Source organism: Thermobia domestica, chromosome 14, assembly GCF_964235325.1.
Source record: "Thermobia domestica chromosome 14, izTheDome1.hap1.1, whole genome shotgun sequence".
In the NCBI taxonomy this organism is placed as follows: Eukaryota; Metazoa; Arthropoda; class Insecta; order Zygentoma; family Lepismatidae; genus Thermobia; species Thermobia domestica.
The window spans coordinates 126,071,148-126,093,180 of record NC_137467.1 but is presented as its reverse complement, the minus strand read 5'-3'; the positions used below and the strand labels follow the sequence as shown (position 1 = coordinate 126,093,180).

The following is a 22,033-nucleotide window of genomic DNA, read 5'->3' as shown; positions in this document are numbered from 1 at the left end:
CTCTCTAAAACCTTCAAAGAAGCCTAATCTGCTTTACTAATCATACTGCGGCTGGGGTTCACAAATGCTTTCTATTGACTTCTGTCCTAAGTAAACTGAATTCATTTCTTCTTTGTCCTAATCATGTGAACTCAATGTAATATTATCATTCCATCTGAGATTAGATCTACATGATGGCATTTGTACAGTTTTGTTTCCAGTTAATATTTTGAAAGTTTATACACTTTCTTGCATTCTGCTACCCATCGAAGCCTCTTAAATTTAATGATTCTAGCAAAATTAGGAAAACTTTTATAAATTCTGCAATTACTGGTCATGAAGTTTGCGCCGCTTCCAATTCCCGTGATTCGTGGGTTGGAATATTCTCCTTAGGATAGCAGTTTGCGTTCTCCTTTAAAGTAAGTAACAATATTTTGGAACCGTACAATACAGCAAGGATAATTATCTTAAGCTTCAAGCTATTAAGCAGGATTTGCAAAGAAAAAAGATTTAGATATGAACAACAACACGAATTATATGCCTTCAATCTACATTTAATTTCTTCGTTGCTATGATTTTATCTCTATATGTTGATTCTAAATTCCTGAAAGCATCCATTTCGTCGAAAATCTTTTGATATTTTTACATGTTCATGATTTGCAGTATTTTGGTTACAGCTAACTTCCACGTGTTGAGTTCTCTCTGCATTTACTTCTAAAACGCCATGTCAGTACAGGAGTTTAATAAAACATCCGAAAAGTTTCTTATATATTCTTAATATCATTCCCTAAAATGCTTAGATCGTCAATATATGTCATAATCTGGTGAATGCCATTGCGTTCTAGGCTCCGGTGGTTTTCATTATAACATTCAGGAACAAAGTTAATTAAAAATACAGACAATATATTTCTTTATTTCACATTCTTGCCGTAAAAGAGAATACTTTTCCTAATTTGGAATTATTTTTATCTCACCTAAACACATATTACTTAATATAACTAGCTTCATCGGTATTTCAAATTCAGTAAGTTTGGAAAACTAAGGAAAGAATGGGCACGCATTAGGGAAACAACGTAATAAAATGTTTCTTTCTTAACATAGTCGATGATCTTTCTTAAATCAATAATTTCATTTAATGTAATGGAATATTGTTTGCACATATAGAATTAAGGCGTTTTAATATTCCTTTGTTTATATTTTCAGTGTATCTTGGAGGGTTTATTTCATTGTTCCTTGGAGCTAGTGTCATAAGTGTGGCAGAAGTGATATACTTCATACTAGTGAGACCAATATTTATTTTCCGAAGTTTTTTGTTGAAAAACAAATTCAAGTTTCAGTAGTAGAAAAATTTCACTAAAATTAATGCTCGATAAAGACAGAACCAGAAAGGAAAGCAGGTATTGCTTAACCATAAAAAACAAATGAAATTATTAATGGTTTCAATTTATTCATCCATAAACTATTATGAATTGTATTCACATTTTCTGGCAAAAATAAGATTCAAAGTTTCAAGGATTATCGATTGAACTAATGTTTTTGCTTCCAAAGATTGATTTTTTTTTTAAAAAAAAGTAACTCATATGTCGTTCTATACCGATTCTGTCTGCATTAGTTTTTGTAGTTAGGTATGATAAAATGAACCAAATGGGAAAGTACATTAAGGTAATATAATGTTTGCTAATCGAAACTATTAAATTGGAGTTATACGGTAAAAGTAAATATTCCATAGTAGAACAGATCAAATAATTACCCTTGGTAGTAAAGTAAACAAAATCCGATATATTGCTTATTATATAGTCAATTTCGATGCCGTAAAAATTGTAAATGCAACATAAAAAGTTATATAGATGCAATTACTCATAACTTTCTGAAAAATATTCATACAATTTGCATACAAATTGTATAAACTACTTTGGAGACTAAATTAGAGCTAAATAAATACAATTGAAAACCAGTTTATTCATTTTTGTACTTCGGAACACACAAATACACTTTAATAAATATCTATAAAGTGTAACGTCATACACATGACTGACGTATAGGTGTAAATGATATTATTAAAACAAAATTGTTTATGTTTGAGATGAGGCGGATGCCCCTAAACGTTGTTGTGTTACATTATACTTCATTAGATTACAGTTCTAGTAGTTCATTTTTAGTCACATTCCACCAAAGGTAAGTAAACCTGTGGTCAGTATTGGATATTGCAGCAATTAATGTCAATTCCATAATGAGTTACGAATATCAATCTGTAACAAGGAAATATAATCCTTAAACATTCACTCAAATCAAGATATACATAAAATGTAAGGTGAAATTTGAAATTTACTTTGTAATTGTAGAAATGTCATCTACAATATTTATTCCGTGAAAGAAATTAAATAAAGTACAATGTAGTTTTCCCTGTAAAATGTTTAAACCAATGTTCTTACTTCTCTTTTGAACTGTTATTTGACACAAATTGTCTATAAAAGTTGAATGTACAAATGTTTAAATTACATTATATAAAATGAACATCTTGTTTTACATTGCACTCCCCTGTAAGTACCACATATAAGTTTAAATTATCTACACTTCTTTCAGAATGAAATGCTTTAATTAAAAATAATTATTTCATGTACCTGATGCAATTATACTACTTTTTATCTGATGTTCTTAGATTGTAATGTAATGGCAGATGCTATTAGAGAACAATAACTAAACCACTCTTAATATTATACGTAGCAAGTTCAAATTGTAATGTTGACTGCATTAATTGTGTAAATAAATTGCATACTTAGCTTCCAATATAGCCTACTGCAAGGTGATGTAATGATTAGCACATTCGTTATTGTGTTTATATATCACTGAACACTCCAGCTCCCGGGCAATTTAGTAAAAGAAGTCAAAAAGTAGACCTGGCAAAATCATGAAAAAAACATGCGTTGCATTTCTTTGATAGAATTAAAACAAACATATGTGCAAATGAATTTCTTTTAGTCACACACAATATACAACAATAATATATTGTGTAAAACATGCAAAACATGCTTATTAGTAGTATTATTTGATGATAATTTATCACATTTTCTTTTTGTTCTTCGTGAACATTATTGTAAAAGCAAAAGGAAATGAAATTAACAGAAAACATCTATTCACATTCGCTAGCTTGTACTCTAAATAACACGACTAACGGCTCACATGATACACAATTATCACAATTTCAAACTCACTTTCTGAAATGTAAAGCAAATAATGTTTCTTATAGACCCAAGTTCACATAAGTTTTCTACACAACTAGCAACCATCTGCGAATAGTTTCTCAGAGGCGAATATTTCCACCCCCATCTTAACTTCGTTGTTCTTCACGTTGCCTTAAAATCCTATTCCGATTCGTAATCTGATTGAAGAACGAAATTTTTGAATTTGTAGCGTAAGTTTTGGTCGATATTATCAGATATTTTTTTATATTTCATACGTTATATTCGATACGATAATTTTAGTTACTTACTTTAACACTCCTGCAAATATCATTCAGATTATGTTAATTTAAGAATTGTGTCTCCAAATTTGAAATGTGGGGTCTGTTGATAAGCGGACACAGTATGTATTATTCACAACAAACTTAAAAACTTCAACATACTAGTAGTTAGATCTGTAAGCTGTATTGAGTTATTACTAAGTAGAGATCTAAACCATATAGCTCAATTAGGTTGATCTATATGGAAACTTATACTTTATTTTCAATGATTTCTTTCATATAAATGTTTGAAAATGTATACTAGGAAATTTGTGAAAACTATATAAGAATTGGCATTATGCTATTCCTATACTCAATTACACGAGATGTAGTAAACAAAACATTTTTAGATGTTATTTGACTTGATAATTTATATAGTTTATCTTATTTAGTATATGCAAAGTAAGGGAGAAATAGAATAGTTGCAGAGCTACGGACCTTTAGAGCTCATTTTTTCATGTTCACGGCAACCTATAACACCGAAACGAAGTAATTGTGCACTCAGGTTCATCTATACTTTTTTGTCTTATGTTGGTGTCAGGAATCAACTCCCACACGTTGTCGGTGTTGTTTTGAAACTTCCTGTATATATTCTCACGGCTCTGTTTTCCCGGCCAGAAGGCAGAGAAAAATGAGATACTACAGGTTAAATTGTGTCTAGGGATATAGGGATCAAGATACACCCATCTAGTTGTACCCTTCACTGCTATCCTAGAAAGGATGGGTTTAGATCTAGTATAAAGGAAGAACTCTCCTTCTTCATTTAACAAAATACAATTTATTAAAATAAAATAAAGATAACAAGAAAAGAGAAAGAAGAAAACATAGTTTGCAAAACTCAGAATATATCAAAGGAGTACTGAGACAATACTGTGACATCCTTGACAAATTATGACATCTTGTCTGTCTTCAGGTTTAAGTTATAACAGAATAAAATAAAAATCAAAATTACCAATTACAATGACAGATATTGATTGCAATAATTTCCAATCAATTAAAGAGTTAAGTTATTCTAACATTTGAAAGATAATGAATTTAGTTGAGAGTTCTCCACTAAAACTTTGCCATATTGAATTTGTTCCGAGGCTGCCTGCCGAAAAAAATTACTTAAAACAGAAACATATTTACCTGAAAAACTGATGGTAGGCTTCGTACAAGGTGTTGACACTTGACGAACACTATACTTTCAATCGCACTCAACTCACACTATGTTTCACGGGTTCGGTCATTTTATTATGCCCGACTCCGTCATTGGTGACGCATGTGGTGGTGTGATATTCTGGATTTTTCGAGAACAAGGATGAGTCTCCTCTTCACGTGTCAATGTGAGGAGGGAAGAAAGATAGGACAAGAGACATACGCAATTGCTTATCCGGAATATGTTTACTTCAACAATCAAAATAAGTGATTGACTAAGGAGGGAGAGGGAGAAGTCGGATATTAGGGAGATGGTATCTCACTTGATCGGAAGCATCACATCACTCCTAACCCAAACTTTATGACATTATCATACTGATATTTCCTGAATTGTGGGATTATTTGATTCATATCGAGCCAATGTCCTGTTTCTTGCAAACTAGGTCACGTATGCAGTGGTCGTGCAACATAACCTTGAGTGGTTTGTTGTTTGCGTTTTCTTGACTAATCATCCGATGTTTTACGTCAAAAAGAAAACGAAGTGTTTACATAATTTCCAGGTTTGGATGAAACTAGAATGCATTAGTCAACCAATCGTTATCTCTCTATTTCCTCTCTCCTTGAATCACTCACTCCTTGGAGGTAAATTGGACAATTTAAAGGAAATAGCAATCAAACATTAAGATTGTTGTTCCTATAAGCAATGCATATGTAGAACAAAGAAAGAAATTTTAAAATTTTGTTTCCAATAATGTTAAGGAGAATCGAACTAAGGACCTAGGAGTATATAGAATGGTCACGAAATATAGCCCGTGACATCTCCCCGCATTGGGTTTTCCAAGCGACTCGCTTGGAGAGGATAATGTTGGCACTGAAAGGGTTAATGTAGTAAATGAGTACAATGTAAGTGAAACTGAATGCTACTCGACGTTTCAATATGGCATAGAGGTGGAGAACTCATATCATGAGTGTTGTGTTACAAATGGAAGTACTTACTTAGACTAGAAATTAAACTACTGAAGTTATTGAATACACTATGACATATGAATGGTACGTCGTATACTAATGATACAAGTTCTCTGTAATCACAACTCGTACATGGACTAAAATAAAGACTAAAGGTAAAGTACTGAGAAAACCACAAGTATATTAATACATTGACATACACAGGTGATCACAGAGACTGTATGAAGGTACAGCAACCATGTTGCGGTGCATGACATAAGAACATCATTTCATTTTGAAACCATAAGATTCAAATTACTGGGTTATAATATTCAGAAATGTAGCAACACTGTAATACAAAGCATAATGAACAGTAGTGAAAGAATTCTTGATATTAACAAAACATTAACGATATTGTAAAATAATGCAAAGTACTTCCTTACTTCTTCAACAATTTCCTTGATATGGTTGAACCATTTAACTTCGTACTTATTGATAACGTTTCTATAAAAAGGGAAAGCAAGTAAACCGTAACTTTTAAACAAGGAGGATTCAGCAGTGAATCCGTAAAAAAAAAGTGTGTATAGCAAACAGTGAGAGCAATGCATAATACATAATCTATAAAATGAAAGTGACACGTATTCTAAACAATAGTTATAAAAAAAATAAGAAAATAAAATTTAAACTGAACTTTTAAATTGAACCAAAAAGAAGTGAATAAAGAAATAAAAAAAAAAAACTTGCTTAACTATGCAGAAGCATAAAAAAAAACTAAATTGGACCGTAATTTCCACCTTAAATACATTTTACTATAGTTATACTAATGGACACAATAATGATACATCATATTACAATTTAACATTTAACGCTGAACAAAGCGCTTTAAATCAGCAATACGATAAATGCAATGTTACAAAAATAAAACAAGTTCGCCAGAGCATAAGTACACATATAGACACGGCGAAGCTATATAAGGAAATCTATAACTTAACAAACACTACGAATAACTTCAATATATGAATAACATGTTTTGATTAATAGAAATAATGATGCTGTCGACCGTCACAGAAGATGGGATTTCGGGACGTGAAAATAAAATATACAGTATACTAAAGCGAAAATGAGTTTAAAATAATGTGTTCACTGCACCCAAAGATCCGTGTTCTGTGAGGGTGGACGTGTCATCTTTAGGGTCGCCGTTTCCCAAATCATAGTACGCGAACCCAAGTGTGCCGAGCATCAGTAAAGTTTGGGAAACACCGAGCCATGCACAATGTAGACCAACTTTGGGCCAGTTGTAGATATAAGAAGATATATAAACATATACGTGAATATTACATATACTCATGTGTAAACACAAGAGTATTATTGGTTGCGAAATAAAGGTACTACAGCCAGTACAGCAATATTGTCACTCACGAAACAGTAGCATAACAGCGGCGGAGGGTTCAGAGCAAAAATGCTCGCATCCCCCACTGAAAAAAATTCCCATTCCAGGGGAAAACCCAAAAGGAAACCATGGAGGACTGCGGGCTGCGGTCCAACGGTTGAGAACCGCTAACCAAGAACCCAGAAATGCATGAAACGAAAGAAATCAGAATTAATAACAGTAGCATAAGGTAAACTTGGCAAAATAGAAACCACTCGCAAAAAGAGCGAGAAAAAAAATCTGAGCTGAAAAAAAAAATTATGCAGTACATAAATAACACAGGGTTTAGAGTATATTTAATCCAGCAGAGCATAGTTATATCATAGCACCAGTTCATGTAGAAGCAAAACAGAGAGACATCCGGACCGATAAGAGACCGGATGTTCCGAGATAGGAACAATGCAGTCTACGACAGCAGGGTGTGAAGGGCAGAGTGTCCAAGGCAGAGTGTCGCGAATAAAGAACGGGAGTGACCTGTCCGGAGCGGAAAAGAAATTGGACGTAGATCGAGTCTCGTGAGACCAATTGTGTTAGAAATGTCGGGATCGGCAGGGTCGAGCGCGGGTAGTGGTACAATATCGAAATAACACACAAGAGACTAGGAAGCAACAGAGGGAACCCAGATAGCAGGTGAGTATAATGAACTCATAGCAAGGAGCTTATTGCAAATTAATCAGTGTATACTGAGGCGCGAAGTTGTTTTTTTAAAAAAAAACAACAAAGAGCAAAAGAATGGTAAAAAGGAGGTAACAGAGAGAGAGGGAGGGGGGCGTGAGGACTGATGAAGAAGCCACAAAGCGGAAAGGGACTAAGTAACAAACGCTTGCATAAATAATAGCACAATCATGGCTATTAGGCGTACATAGGCGTATGAGATCGAAGAAATGAAAAATGGGGGCCGAAAATTTCATTAAAAAAAACGCCATACAGAAAAAAAAAGGGCGACATAAAATATAAACATGACGCCTAGGTGTGGTTACGAATCACACAGGCCGGAAATTCGTAACAGAAGAGCGGAAGATCGTTGGTTGATGGAAACAAAATGTGATTGGCCGAGCCTGTGAAGAAAACATGGCCGACTAACGAAAGTGACGATGGGAAAAAACATGGCCTCCTCCATGGAGCACTGTATCCGGTACAAGGACTGAAACACAAAGTGGCCAAAAGAAAACTAATTTGAGAGTCGTACAAGACAAAAAGTAGCATTATTAATATTATTATTATTATTATTATCATTATTATTATTATTAATTTTATTATTATTAATAGTAGTAGTAGTAGTAGTAGTAGTATGAAAGAAGGCTGGACGGCAAATCTATATAAACCAACGGTAGTACCGTACGATACCGCATAATGCGAATTACATAAACGTGCAACACAACGAGGCTGGATAGGCTAACGAAGTACTAGAAACGGGCGGATGCGAATAACGTGGTCGTACCTCGAACAGGCCAGGAACTCGCCAACCCACCAACGATAATAGTTACATGAGTAGTATGATTGGGTGGTAAATGCTCTGCTGGTAATACTCAAACAACAGGAACACATACAATTGAATAAGGAAATAAAATCATACAACGGGAAATTAGGGTACTAAAAATTATGCTAGTAATAATAACGATATATAATTGTTTTGGTTTTATATACATATATATATACAAGAAAGATATTAATGCAATAAATCATTAAAATCATATATTGGGATGCAAAAAACTAAAATAACATTGTAAGGAAAACAACTCATAAATAAATGGAGAGAGCTAACCAAATAAAACTAAATAGAAAAAGTTACTTGACAATAAAATGTAGCAACGAAATCCAAATAAGCAAATCAACAAAACTAACGTTGCAACTGCTCAGTTTCAAACTATTTTCTTGATGAACTTCCTTTCTGTCTTTAGTTCCAGTGCGAGGTAAGATATGTGCTTAGTGAATGTATGCTACAAAGCTTGCTTGGCTGCTTACATATCACTGGGTGGTGTTTGTAAATGAATATATATAGGTGTAAGTTGCCCTTCACTAGACAGCTACTAGTATGTAAGTAGATGTAAGTGGACGGGGTTCGAACTCAAACACTCAGGCGAACTTCGAGAAAGTATCAAGTCAACATGGTGGTAGTGAATGATAGGAATGATAAGAGGAGCACAACCGCCGGAAATGAGAATGGGTATCCTGGTTCGGACTCGAACCAAGAACCCGGTAGGCGGAGTGACACGAGGGGGGGATGTCAAAATGGCGGACACTCACATGGTGGTAGTGATACATAGGACTTGGAATATACCTAACTGTGTGTGTGTACCCCCCCGGAAGTGTACCCAAAATGGCGGACAACTGATAAGAGAAACAACATTAAAATAAACAGGAATAGAAATGACAAGAGGAATACATGTATAAATAACGAATATACACTTACAAGGGGTCAATATTCCCATAATATGGTGGAAGACTAAATAGCATTTAGTGAAACTTTTTTTTTTTATTTTTGGAAAAAGTAGTGATTAATTTGCATAACCAATGGATAGAATTTCTCATGAAAATTGGTTTCCGGGACCAACCGGAAACAAAATGGCCGCCTGATGCTAGTGCAAGGATGTATGATATAGTGCAAGCATAAGTTTCAAATGTAGGATATAGACACAATGATAGGAGTTAGTGTGTGTGTGTAGGAGTTAGTGTTATGAACTAGTGTGTACGCAGTCGGCATATAGCTGAAATAAGACAAAATACCACAAACATTCATCAAGTTATCTCACCAACTGGAACGATCTTTGCATTTTTCTCAGCCGATGGGTAGGTTAGGTCATCCATCTAAAAGAAAAACTAAAGAACAGGTTATGCCTGAAAAAGATAGTGTTAACCATACACGTCAATGTCAACTGAATGAATTTCATAAGTTTACTACTAAATAAGTTCTTATTATTACTAAAGAAGCGGAATACCTACACATAATTCCTACATCTAATGAATTTCTTCAATTCATTATTTCAAGACTCTACAATAATATTTACTAAATACTACATGATAGAATATATAATACAAAGATTGAATACTTATATCTTGATTATAATGATTGATCATGAATACTATTGTGAATACCTACATTAACATAGTGAAAGTCTTAACATATAGGATAACAAATATACTGATTACTCTAAATCTACTTATTGCAAATAAAAAAAAGAACTTTTTTTTTGCTATAGGCAAAATAAAATAATAATAAAGCAAAAGTAATACAGATAGATATAATAAAAATGGATAAGAAAATTAGTTTAGTAGAATAAGCTTATTTTAATTATTTTGGTTTTAGCCCTAAAATAATCACTAAAACTGTTTTCTTCTCTTATTCTTATTTCTGCATATAGAGTGTCTGTGTGTATCTACTAATCATGTGCTTTCTTTCAGCAACCGGTTTACAATACAGCCATATATTCGGCAGGTTGGGCATTACGTGGTGTTTCATATTCTGGTGATCGGTTAGCTCGCTGGTGCATTTGATTTGCACATGTTACTCGAGGGGGTGGTGTAGGTTTGCGAATCGAAAGACGATAATATAAACCACCGAGAGTCATAAGAAATATGCATAGTAGAACATTGATGCTGACACTCACCGACACGAATACGTTTGATGATGTACGAGACTCTTCATGTAGTGGATGTTCAGATAAAGTAAAGGAATCAACAACTGCTGGTACTGATAAAGGATATTGGGTTATCCATTTGGATGGAATCACATGATGGATTTTAGCCTGTAAGGTACTTGTTGAGAGGCAAGGAAACTTTGGACGTAGGGTTACATTCTGAAAAGAAAGTGTACATGAGCAACCGAGTTGCACGAAAATAGCACCAATTTTCTGAGTGGCCCTCAGAGGGATGTCAACTGTAGGACAAGTAACTGTTAGGGTTTGTTCATGCGTAATCATCAATGATAGGGTAGTATAGTTTAGGTAACTTGTAGACATTTCATACGGCTTCGCAAAACAAGTCCATTTACAGAACTTATTAATATCTTTCGTGATGCCTTTTAATTGAGCCTTTATACATTCAACATATGGTAAAAGCGTCATAGGCGGAGGAGTCAATAGACACAATAAGGCGCTATGAATGTCACAACTAGTGTACAAAAGCTGATTCCCTGGTTGTCGATATACTATGAATGATTGCGGCATTTCTATATGACAAATGGTGTTATCTTTTCGGAATGCAATAGGTGATACTACATAAGCTTGGTCGCGTACATTCCGCTCTATGACAGGTAACTTAATTCCTACTACGGCGTAAGTAGAAGAGATTAGACATTCTGCTAGTGGATAATTGAATATAGAAGCCGGGTTTTCAGGAATGATAGTTAAGGTTTTTCCTTTTGAAGCTAGTCTAGCCTGAATACGATCTACTAGGGAAGATAATTCGTCAAAATCTAGAAAACTTGGGTGCACTACTCTTCTTTGACAAGCTGTCAACAGTTTTTCAAATTCTTCAGAAGAATTGATTTTTCTATTCCAACTAGTAAAGAACCATGGTTCATCAGCAAATGAAAATAACGTACGATAGATGTGGTTGATATTATCGTGAGATAATAACAGACGTTTAGTATGCAAACGCGTAATGGTGTGAAAGTACGAACCGGTTGACGGGTCGTCGGCCGAAATAGTTTCCAAGGAAAAAGATTGTTCCAATTTACTAAACCCAATTGATGATGAGACATCTTCTGGGTATTCGACTTTAAAAAGAGTGACCACGGATGATTCATAGAAAATCGGGGAATTAAAAGGTAACATATTCAATCCACCGTGAATAACTATTGGTATTTCAAGAGTTTGGGTCATTACAACTTTGCTACAGGCCATACAAAAAATAAATAGTCATATGGACGTTTCACTGGACGTTGCATGTCGAGTGACGCGTGGGGTAGGTAGAGGAGTTCCTAGGGATGTCATATGTTGAGTGTCCGCCTCTAGTGCCTCTTGTTGAAGCGGACGTACTTGAGAAAGTAAGGGTCCTAACTTCTTACAACATAAGTATGAAATAAAATATAGACAGAACCCAAAAATAAGAATAGCCAATAGAGCATATGATAAGGATTCTACAACTTCGTGCATTAAGTTTGCGTGTGCTGATGGCAATAGAAATACAGGCGAAAACAGTTGAAGCCGTAGCTGATACAGAACCCATAATACTATTATCGAGAGTACTAAATTCCATACATAGATAATTGACAAATAAGGCCGTGGAGATTGAATGTTAGAAATGTGAACTTCATGTAACGGCAATTGTGTTTGCGAGTATGTTTTCGAAATTCGGAAATGGGGTATCTTGGCCGACCAATTGGTGTCAAGGCACTGATTGAGATGTGTATATTCTGAACTTGCAAACGCTGGCCCTTTTAGTTTTAGTGATGGAACCTTTGACCAAGGAGCAGGTATTAAAATTTTTAGTGTTAGTTCTCGGTCATTTGTAGCAGGACATGGGAACGAAGGTGGAATAACATGATCGTCGGTGATGATTGCCTTACACTGACATGGTAGTGACAACTGATATGCTCCAGCTGTAGTAGGATCCAAATTTAATACAGTTTTCTTTTTCTTGGGACACTCTATAAAAATTTCGCTCGGTGGATTGGTGATAGTATATAAGTTAGGCTGAATCTCGGTGATAAGCAAACCTGTTCCTTCTTCACAACGAAACACACAATACTTGCTAATTTCTTCAACTGTTGCACTCTGAAATAAAGTTCGTGCGCAACCGGGTGATTGAACTGAGTCCCCTTGGTAGGCTGGAAGAAAGCAAAGACTTTCTCGTTTAGGATCACATGCAGCTAGTTTATCTGTAGCTAAAATTGAAATGCCTTGATCACGTTTTACAAGGATCGAGGGTTGATGAGAAATTATGCATGTAGCATTCTCATACCTGTATGGCACTGTTACTAATTCATATACTTCTGCGGGACCATTATCCTTAGTTATCGGAATTTTTAGGACAATGCTTACGTCATCCTCAAAATAATGACAACTTGCAATGGGAACGGTATAGTACTTTAATAGATCAGAAACGGGTATAGCTAATACATAAGAATGCTGACGTAATCTATTTTGAAGTTTAGTGAGGTCTAATTTAAGTTGAGATGGAGAAATCATGGAAGGTGGTATGCGTTGAGACATGCAATGAGTAATGATTGCCTGATCTTCCGAATCTTTCATATGTTGGATTAATGAATTGTAAAGTCGCATAGCATAGGTAGTTACGAGTAACTGTTTTCGTTCGGTGTCATTTTCCAGTGCCTGATTTAACGACTTTTGTGTACGTTTTATTTGTTCTTCTAATTGAGTAATGGACGATTTTAGCTGAACATTAAAATTCTTACTAGCATTTACAAACTGAACTAAATTTCGGTCTTCCGAGAAAATTTCCGATTTCATGGCCTCAACTATTGATTCTAATTCCTTTGTTCTAATGGCTACTTTGTCTACTATAGCATCCGTTGCTACAGAACAACACCAATGCAAAACATCGCCAAAAAATCTATGCTACGCTTATTTCGGCTTTCAAGGATATCAAAACTTAACCTACTCACATTATGCGATTCTATCATAGTCGCCAATTCGTCAACATGTTGGACTAATGAACAATAAGAGAGTGTATGATTGTTGATTATTGGGCAAATTTCATCTTTAAGATTCTGACTAATCGCAGAGTTCTGCTTTAGATTTGGAAGTTGAGTGACTTGTTGATGATAGACCAAAGGAATAGTAGCTTCATAGGTAATTACCTGAGAGAGCTTGTTCCAAAATGCACCGGTGGTTACTGTTATGGTGTATGGATTCTGATCAGCTGAAGTAATCAAGATGCAGATGAACAATATAGCTTGAGTTAGTGAATTAGCCATCTGTAAGAGAAGAATTAGGAGAATCAATTCTCTCCTAAGATAAATTCATGCCACGTTATACTTCTAGGTACCGCGCAAATGACAAAACATTCATTATGGCGGTTGTAGCGGATCCTGATTCTGAACGCCAATCCATGTTCCCTTCGCAATCTGCGGAAGAATTTTAATAATTTACGTTTTGTCACAAAAAGCCAAATATTAAACAAACACTTACATTGTAAATCTTCGTAACGATTATATGCCTCGAGTGATAGAAATACTCGAATTGCTCTTGGTACTATTTCGTTTACGTATTTGGATGGGATGCCCTTAAAACTTAATTGCCATATATTTTCGATCCACTCCTCGATCTCATATAGAACGTTACTTGCTGCGATGTGTCGTTGGTTTGCCATGCTGGTTCAGTAGTCAAATTTGGACTTCGAATTCAGGTTGCGTACCTACAACTTGAGCATATCAATGAAAGTGCAAGGAACATTACTGTTTTTTTTTACTAAGGATAAATTATGAATAAACTCTGATATTCTACCGAATACCAGAAATTACTCCATATTTTCATAGTTCCATACTTCTTCAACATCACCGTACTGAGCTCGGATTACAAACAACCGATACATTTGATACAAACTTGTGACAGGACAGTATGGGTTGTTGTGTAGATGGAGAGGAGTTAGGGGACATTCCCATGTTGAGGGTGGCATGTCATCTATAGATGGGCCAAGCAAGTTTTCTTTAATATTCATAACAAATCTGTTTTGAAGAATCTCTTGCAATACTGCCACATGGGCACTGCCGCGAGTATATATGATACTACCGCGAGGAATTGCTCCAAGTACACGGGCTCTAAGTTGGAATTCGTCTAAGGAGCCCATGCCCCAAGTGATTCCTGTGTTTCTTTCATAAATGTTGTGTTGCTCTTTCTCAAATTTGGACAAAGTTTCGAAATGGCGTGTTGGTCTTACAATCTTATGATCCATATATGGGTTCCTACCAGCTACTAAGCGACTGGAAATGATAGGGATCAAAGCGAACTCACGAATTAGATAAGAGTTTACGGTGTACATACCGTTAAAATCCGCAATGAAGATTGACATTTCCCTACGAATAAATGAAAACATTTAGGTCACTACGGTTAAACTAATAGTTTCAAATACTGGCATTTACATAATATGTGATACACAAAGTTGTGGAAACCTATAAGAAATGCACAGAGATAACTTAGAGAAATGATCCTATTCCTGACTCTGGGAAGTACTGGGGTGAGCATTCCTTTGGGAATCGGAGTCACCCTTACGCTGAGGTGCACTATTATTAGGTCTTTGTTGGAACCTTGATGGTTTCTGATTACGCGAAGTTTGATTTCGTTTGTTTTGTGGTTGTTGGAATTTACGTGTGTTACGGTGATACTGATTATATTGTCTGCGCTGTTGATCGCTGGTGGTTCTATTGTATGCCTGATTCTGTTGACGGCGATACTGGTTCGAACCCTGACGATAATACTTATTGCGATTTTCAAGAGTCATGTTACGCAGTTGTTTTATTAGGGCCCGAACAGATGGATCTTGGCGTCTAGGACGCTGGCGAACTGGCTCTTCCGAACGTTGAGCCTTCTTAGTGGTAGTGCCTATTTTGGACGTATACTCATCTATTGCCCTTAAGTTGGCTTGATGTTCTGCAGCTTCGTAAAGCTGTAGATGTTTCTGTAGGTCATCCAGAGTTTGGCAATCCTTAGTTATAATGAATTGAAGGGCAGGACTGTCCAAACCCTTTAGAATATTTCGGATTTTCTCTTTCTCATCCATAGTGCCGTTTGCCCTTTTACATAAGCGAAGGACATTAAACATGTATTCATTGTATGATTCATTTGGCAGCTTCTTTCTCTGATACAATGCTGCAAATGCATCGCCGATATCTCCAGGTGATTTGAAAGCCTTAAGGAGTTTATCCCTAACTTGATTGAAAGTGACCCCTTCAGCGTTCAACTCGGCACTGTGAACTTCGAAGTAATCGCGAGCACTACCTGAAAGGTATGGGAGTAGATATGCCCTCTTTTCGGCATCACTCCACTTAAACATCTGAGCCTCGCTTTCGAAATCATCAAGAAAACGCGTCACATCCTGATGAGGTTTCCCAGAGAATACATCAATTGGGAAAACTGGAATTTTATTATGAACCGTCACCTGGGGTGTTTCTTTGGTATCCATTACAGAAGGGGTAGATTGTTTGGAATGTCTACTTGGTAACTCTAATTTTATAGAAATGTCACAAGGATTAGACTTACAATGACTACGTGTACGGGCTGCTACTGGACTCCCAGACATGTATTGTTCCTGCGGTTACCAGATGGTTTTTTCCTTTCTACAGTCTGCAAAAAGAGAAAACAGTCCATCAGGGTAGAGTTTAAATGAATATTGGTTCAAACCCGGGAATCTTGAACCTAAGCTGCCTACTCGAAGAACCTTAGGAACATTTTTTTTGAGAGTACAGGGCGTATACAACAAAGTAAATTTTTTTTTGCCAATCAATTCAAATGAAATGGATGTCTTCGAGACCTAGCCGGCCTGGATCACGAAGACACCAATCTCTATTAAACAACTGTAAAGAGACACCATAGAAGGAAGATGATTCTAAATTTTTTTTTAGGCTTTAGTATCAGAGTTGATAGGATTGCCTGGAGACCATTTGCGTTCATGAAATGATTTTAAGCGCTTAACATTCACCGTAAATTCCTTGTTATCACTACCAAGTGTTCTTAAGACACAGGTGTTACGAGGTAACACCTTGATTATTTCGTAAGGACCAACATAGTGCTTCCGTTCTAGTTTATATGAACGACCAGGTTTCCTAGCGTAGGACTTTAATAGTACTTTGTCACCTATTTTATACGATATTTCACGCCTTCCTTTATCAATCCGTTCTTTATCCTTAGCCTGTCGCTGGGCTAGAGCTTTCTTGGCAACTTCGTGAATTCTTTTGAGTCTTGTTTTGAACTCACGAGACATTGGTTTATAACATTGCGTCTCCAATTCATTAAACAACTTCGGCTTTCTGTTATACACTAGCTCAAAGGGACTATATGGATGAAAGTCGTGTCTACTTATATTATAAACGTAAGCTGCTAAAGGAACGTACTTTGCCCATTGTCTTTGATTAGCATCAACGTATTTACTTAGGTATTTGGCCAAGGTATAATTCCAATTCTCTACACGCGCTTGGGACTCTGGGTGATAGGAACTACTGAATACCTGCTGTATGCCTAACAATTTAGCTGTCTCCTTCATCAGTTCGGAATGAAAGTTACTTGCATTATCTGTTTGTATGATCGACGGAGGACCATACACACAGACAATATTTTCAATCACGAAGTTCACCACACTTTTTGCAGTTACGGATCGCAAAGCTCTGGCAACAGTATACCTGGTCATCTTACAAGTGCAAGTGATGATATATTTATACGAATTGGAAGGAGGAAGAGGTCCAAAAATATCGAGTTCCATGCAATAAAATGGATGTTTAGCATCAACTGGGCAATGGAAACCTTGCTTAGGTCTATTGTCAGCGTTCCTCTGTTGGCACGGAAGGCAGGATTTGACATAGTCTCTCACTATTCTTCCCATATGGGGAAAATAGAAACGGGTGTTGATCTTTCCATACGTCTTTGTAAAACCAAAATGCCCACCATGCAATTCTGAGTCATGAGCTTCTAGAAGAATTTTCGGAATCTCTGACTCCGGAATGCACAGCTTAAGGTCATCTCCCATTTTTCTATACAACACACCGTCTTTTAACACATAAGGGCGTGCGACAGCACCAGTCGGGTTGTCTTTGACTTCCTTTAGGATTTTGGAAAAGAATGAGTCCTGTGCTTGTTTAGCCGCCATGGTTGCTTCAGTATTTACCCGAAGAAAATTCACCATGGGTCCTACTTCTCTTAGATCGCGCTCTTCTTGAGACAACTCAGTAACAGGGTACCTTGATAAACAATCTGGGACATAATTTGTTTTTCCTGGTTTATGCACGACTTTGAAAGAATATTGTTGTAATCTTACTGCCCATCTTAAATATTTTCCACGAAGAGAAGTGAGATTGCGTAAGTAGCAGAGACTACATGCATCTACATAAACCACGAAATCAATTTCACACAAGTAATGATGAAAATGAAGAATACTTTGCACTAATCCTAAAGTTTCGATTTCCGGTATTGAATAATTAGATTCAGGTTTAGTGAGAGTTCTGCTATAGTATGCAATAGGATGTCTTTTCCCATCCTTAACCTGTATGAGAACCGATCCAATGCCTTTCTGGCTTCCATCTACATGTAATTCTGTTGGGAGTTGTGGGTTAAACATCTGAAGAACTGGAGCCTCTGTGAGTTTCCGTTTTAAGGTTTCGAATGCTAATTTCTGTTCTTCGCCAAAACGAAATGGAACTGAAGGTTTTGTTAGTTCAGTGAGAGGCTTAGCTATGATGGAGGATTTTTTTATGAATCTCCGAAAGAAGTTTACACAACCTAGAAATGAACGAACATCTTTGACAGTTTTTGGTTCGGGGATTTTTGTGATTGCTTCGATTTTTGATGGAACCGGTGATAGCCCATCTCGCCCAATTTTGAAACCTAAAACTTCTAAATATTTATATGCTATATGGCATTTCCCTGGGTGGAGTTTCAGATTAGCTTCTCTTAGTCTCTGAAAAACTAAGTTGATTCTTCTAACCATCTCAGGAAAGTCAGGAGCGTATACAATGAGGTCATCAAGAAACACGACCATGATATTGAATTTCAAAGACGCAAATATTTTGTCCATACATCGCTGGAAACAACTTGGACTTGTGGATAAACCCATAGAACTGTCTTAAAACAGAACAAACCTTCACTACATATGATTGATGTCTTTTCCTGGTCTGATTCCTTTAATTTGACCTGATAATATCCGCTGCGGAGGTCTAGGGAGCTTAGAAACTGAGAGTTGCCAATGTAATATAGAAGATCATCTATCAGAGGGGCCCGATATTGGTCTCGAACTATGTACTGGTTGATTTTTCGGAAGTCACAAACGAGTCTATTTTCACCATTCTGTTTCTTTACCACTAACACTGGAGATGCGTAGGCAGATTTCACTGGCCGAATTACATCTTGAGCTAGAAGTTTGGCTATTTCTTGTTGTATTATTTTACGCTGTGACGGCGTTTTTCTATATGGTGCGGTACTTATGGGTACATTTGTGAGTATTTCGATTGAATGTTCATATTCTGGAGTTACTGTAATATCCTCAACACGCCAGGCAAAAATATCTTGGTATTCGCGGAGTAAATCCACAATCTCTGCCCGTTGATCAGGCGTGAGATCGGGTGAGATGTCTATTTCAGTGGCTACATCAGGTTCAGAAGTCACCGACTGGACTGATGAAGAGGCCTGGGGCTTATCTTCGCTTTTCCGAGTCAACCGATTTACTGAAGCAACAGATTCAGAATGTACAATTTCGTCATATTCTTCTAATTTACCTATCTTGGTACCTGAAGGGATAACGGTGGTCACATGATTGCAGTTAAGTACTAACACTTGACCTTCTAATTTTGGGTCATATGAAGTACGTGGTACAAGACATCGAAACCGGTGATGTAACTCATCACTCGGTTCAATGTACATCTTAGTAAAATTATGGGAATCAGTTCTTACTTTTACTACCGCCATTTGTTTGGCGGGGATCTTTATTTCGTTAGCAGTGTAAACAAACACTGATGGCTTATATTCTTCTATGTCCTGAATTCTAAAGATCGACCAAGCATCATCGTCTAAAGTCTCTTTTTCAACATTGTTGTTTGTTGGACTTTGTGATTGTTTATCTTTCATCTGATCTTGGGTAGACGTGTAATCCCTTGACTTACTCTGGGTTAGACTACTCCTCGAATTTATTTTCCGCTGTGGTCTTTGCCATTTATTTCCTCTTCTAGTGGAGTTTTTGGTTCGATTCCTACTGGTGGTGATCACATTGGAATCATTGCGTGCATTTATGTCAGGAGGTCCCCGTGGTAAACCTGAACGTGTGAAGTAGTAAACACGTGATAAGTTTAACCTGGGTCTAAACCTAGACTTGGTACATTTGCGGTTTGTCCAGAAATAAACTCGTCTCTTGGGTTGACCTGCAGGGGTTTTCAACAGCAAATAGTTTGGGTGGATGGCAAGTGAATACTTTTGGATAAAATCATTACCTAGAATAACACTATGTTCGTTTTGGCGACCTTTCAACAAAGCCATATTTAACCACATACGGTTGGTATAGCCTTGATGATCCTTTAAATAGAAACATAACCGAACAACTGGAAGTACTTCGGTCAGGTTTCCACCTATAGTCTGGATTCGAACTGTGGATTTAAGACGATTTGCTATAGAAAGCTTGGGTGGTATTAAACTTTCGTGACACACGGAGACTTCACTTCCCGTATCCAAAAGAGCATTTGCCAATCGCCCTCCTAACTTAAGACGAACCGTTGGGAGTGATGTACCTAATTGTGGACCTTTGACAACACCAACGGCAGATAATTTAGTTTTCGTGTTAGGACTACCATCCCTTGTCGAGGGAGTCAACGTACTACGTGTTTTCAGATTGTCAACACTTTTTAAAATTCGTAATTTCCTAATAACATCCTCTAATGATCTCACTTCAAATAACATAAGAGTCTCAGCATATGGGAGAGGGAGAGCTCGAAGCAAATAAAGTAGCCATTCCCGTTCGGTAATACCAGGTCTTACTAGCAGCCAATCTCGTTTGTAAGTGTAAACGAAAGAATCCACTGCATTATCGGGTTGGAGTTTTCGCTTCAGAAGATCCCGATGCAGATAGGATAAATACTGGTCGTCTGGAAATGCTGTTATCAAGAGTTTTTTCAACTCTGCAAACGTTTGCATTTCTGCTATGCGTGGTCGTACTACGTACTCCCATGCTTGAGAACTTTCTCGAAGACATGATGAGAAACAGGAGAGTTTCTTTTCTTCAGACCATTGGTATGCTTGAGATAACAGCTCATAGTCTGCCAGAAAACGAGTAACTGATTCACCTTTGGCTCCCTTAAAGACAGGAAAGTTTAAAGTAGGAGCCCACACTAACTTAAATTCCTGGGTACCTAACTCAACACGAGGTGTGAAAGGTGAAACCTCAGGGGTTTCTTCTTTAGGATGTTCATCCTGATTGGGGATGTCACCTGGTTGTACTTGTATCTGTAGAGGAGATGCAACTTCCTCTTTTGGTATTTTTAGAGGGTCCTGAGGAGTTGAAGTAGCCATTGGGTTATGAAATTCATAGCTACTTGACATGTTCCCAGGGGAATCCGAGGATGAATCTGAGAATACGGTGCGTGGTTTCGGTGCGGGTTTCGACACCGTCTTATATTCAGTAGTGTCCAAAGGTTCCTCATGAATTGCTTGAGGGAGGAATGACCAAACCATAGGCCTTCCTGGGCATGGCGTTCTCTGCAATTCCTCATCATTCTTAGCAATAGCTCCACATTGCAAACAGTGCACTTGTGAACATTGCGGCCGAACACTCGATGAATGTGAGGTTTTTGACTTTTTGACCTTAGTCCGCTGCATAAAGAAAGACATGACCGAAACAGAATGGAACTTCAAATTCTAGTGACAAAAATACAGCCCATATGCTGAATAATGATTAACATATTCTCACAAAATATTCATGGAATACAATATGGATGGACAATAACATTCTTACACTAAAATAGAGGCAGGCATACTCTAAACAAAAGCAATTAGGCAATGCGGGAGGTACAAGGGCGTATCCCGGACGAGCCCCCAAAGTTCTCACGGCTCTGTTTTCCCGGCCAGAAGGCAGAGAAAAATGAGATACTACAGGTTAAATTGTGTCTAGGGATATAGGGATCAAGATACACCCATCTAGTTGTACCCTTCACTGCTATCCTAGAAAGGATGGGTTTAGATCTAGTATAAAGGAAGAACTCTCCTTCTTCATTTAACAAAATACAATTTATTAAAATAAAATAAAGATAACAAGAAAAGAGAAAGAAGAAAACATAGTTTGCAAAACTCAGAATATATCAAAGGAGTACTGAGACAATACTGTGACATCTTTGACAAATTATGACATCTTGTCTGTCTTCAGGTTTAAGTTATAACAGAATAAAATAAAAATCA

At 36.7% G+C, this 22,033-nt stretch overlaps 2 long non-coding RNA genes across 2 annotated transcripts in view; one reads left to right on the top strand and one right to left on the bottom strand.

The window, feature by feature from the left end:
• Positions 1–1,479: 1,479 nt before the first annotated feature.
• LOC145670715 (uncharacterized) lies at positions 1,480–5,026 on the bottom strand. Its single transcript, XR_014128390.1, has 3 exons — positions 4,607–5,026; positions 2,756–2,876; positions 1,480–2,228 (listed from the first exon to the last, which is right to left on the bottom strand). It is a non-coding gene; the product is annotated as an uncharacterized LOC145670715 (long non-coding RNA).
• A 2,378-nt stretch (positions 5,027–7,404) lies between these two features.
• Positions 7,405–22,033, top strand: part of LOC145670714 (uncharacterized) — a 110,294-nt gene continuing 95,665 nt past the window's right edge. Inside the window, exon 1 of the long non-coding RNA XR_014128389.1 lies at positions 7,405–7,619. This is a non-coding gene — a long non-coding RNA (uncharacterized LOC145670714). The remainder of the gene's footprint in view (positions 7,620–22,033) is intronic.